At 49.8% G+C, this 2,284-nt stretch overlaps 1 pseudogene; it reads left to right on the top strand.

The window, feature by feature from the left end:
- Positions 1-814: 814 nt before the first annotated feature.
- On the top strand, positions 815-2,284 carry LOC148193554 (uncharacterized; annotated as a pseudogene).

The following is a 2,284-nucleotide window of genomic DNA, read 5'->3' as shown; positions in this document are numbered from 1 at the left end:
TGTAAAAAAAATAATAATAATAAAACAAAAGAAAACGTTCGTCCTCCACCGAACGCGTTCGGCTCCTTCCCCTGCATGAAACCGTTCGTCCTGTTTTGCAATATCGCAGACCGTTCGTCCTCTACCATGCGTTTCTTTTATACACTCGGCCGCTCGTGCTCAACCGTTCGGACGCTCGTGCTCCACCGTTCGGTCATGCTAAAGCGTTCCATTACTCGACCGTTCGGCCATTCAGTCTCATTGACATTCGGCAATTCTCAGCTTCAGCCGTTCGGTCATCCTCAAGCGTTCCACTAGTCGACCGTTCGGCCATTCAGTCTCATTAACATCAGAAAAATTCTCAGCCTCAGCCGTTCGGTAATCCTCATGCGTTCCACCATTCGACCGTTCGGCCTTTCAGACCTATAGGACGTTCGGCATTTCCCAGCCTCAACCGTTCGGTCATCCACAAACGTTCCACTATTCGACCGATCGGCCATTCAGAACTTTAGGACGTTCGGCAACTCAGGATCTACTGCCATCCGAGTGTTCAAGCGTTGACCGTTCGGCTTCGCAGGTTTACCGTCCGTTCAATTGTAATTGTTGGCGTTCAGTCATATTGTTTTATTTGAACGTTCGGTCTTCATTTGAATGTTCGGTCTTGGTGACGTTATTCTGATTTGAACGTTCGGTCTTGGTGACGTTATTCTCATTTGAAAATCTTAATTGGAAAAGATATAGTATATAATTTAGTGAAATAATTAAGTGAATTAAGGAGGTAATTAAATTTGATCCTAGATGAGTGAAGAATAGAATAATTGCATATTTAAAAAGATTTGGTGTGAGAGGAAAGAAAGTAGAACAAAAGAAGAAGGCGTTTAGCAGAGAAAGGATGGCAATGGAGTCAGAGCAAAGCAAAGCAGGAACAGAGATGCTCCTTCTTCCCCATTCTTCATCTCCTCTCCAACCCAACAATGCTGCAAACCCAAAGCCAAAGCCAAAGCGTTTCGTGAAAAATCAAATTCCAGATTCAATCCTCAACGACCCGCTTCTCAACGCCGCCATCTCCGTCCTCCCCTCCAACTACAACTTCGAGATTCACAAGTCCGTTTGGCGCGTGCTCTCCACGGGCGCCAAGCGCGTCGCCCTCCAGTTTCCCGAGGGCCTCCTTATGTACTCTCTTTCCCTCTCTGACATCTTCACCACCTTTGCCGCCGTCACCCATTGCTACATCCTCGGCGACGTAACCTACGGCGCCTGCTGCGTCGACGACTTCTCTGCCGCCGCCCTCGGTGCCGACCTCCTCATCCACTACGGACACAGCTGCCTCGTCCCCATCGACGCCACTACGATCCCCTGCCTCTACGTTTTCGTCGACATCAAAATCGACGTCCCCCACTTCGTCGACACCGTCAGGTTGAACCTTGAATCTCGTCCCCAAACACTCGTTGTCGCTGGGACAATTCAATTCGCCTCAGCGATTCGCGCTGCGAAGCCCCAATTGGAGGAGTTAGGGTTTAGGGTTTTGGTTCCTCAGTCGAAGCCGCTTTCCGCGGGTGAGGTTCTGGGTTGCACGGCGCCCAGGGTCTCGGCGAATTCGCTTGGTTGTGGCGTTGGTGAAAGCGTTTTGGTGTTTGTGGCGGATGGAAGGTTTCATTTGGAGGCGTTCATGATTGCAAATCCGGGGATTAGGGCATTCAGGTATGACCCTTACATGGGGAAGTTGTTTCTGGAGGAATACGATCACGTGGGTATGAAGCGGTCGAGGAAAAATGCGATTTTGAAAGCGAGGGAGGCTCGGAGTTGGGGTGTGGTTTTGGGGACTCTTGGGAGACAAGGGAATCCGAGGATTTTGGAGAGGTTGGAGAAGAAGATGAAGGAGAGAGGGTTGGATTACACTGTGGTTTTGATGTCGGAGTTAAGTCCTGGGAGGGTTGCTCTGTTTGAGGATTCTGTGGACGCCTGGATTCAGATTGCGTGTCCGAGGTTGTCCATTGACTGGGGTGAGGCGTTTGTGAAACCGGTGCTTACTTCGTTTGAGGCAGAGGTTGCTCTGGGAGTGATACCTGGGTGGTGGGAGAAGAATGAAGTTTGTGAAGATGGTGTGGGTTGTTGTAAGAGGAGTGGTGCTTGCTCTGAGGGGGATGCAAAGGGAGGGGAAGATTTTGGTGGAGATTATCCAATGGATTACTATGCTCAAGATGGTGGCGAGTGGAATTCATCTTATGTGAAGAAGTCTACTCGTCCTGCCAGGAGAGTTTCAGTCTCCTCTGATGCTGGTGCTGCCATTTCGCAACAGTCTTAG

The sequence above is a fragment of the Vigna umbellata genome, chromosome 9 (assembly GCF_029865625.1).
Source record: "Vigna umbellata cultivar VRB3 chromosome 9, Vumbellata_1.0, whole genome shotgun sequence".
Taxonomy (NCBI): domain Eukaryota; kingdom Viridiplantae; phylum Streptophyta; class Magnoliopsida; order Fabales; family Fabaceae; genus Vigna; species Vigna umbellata.
Note: the sequence above shows the minus strand (reverse complement) of the source record. Positions and strands in the feature narration are given on the sequence as shown.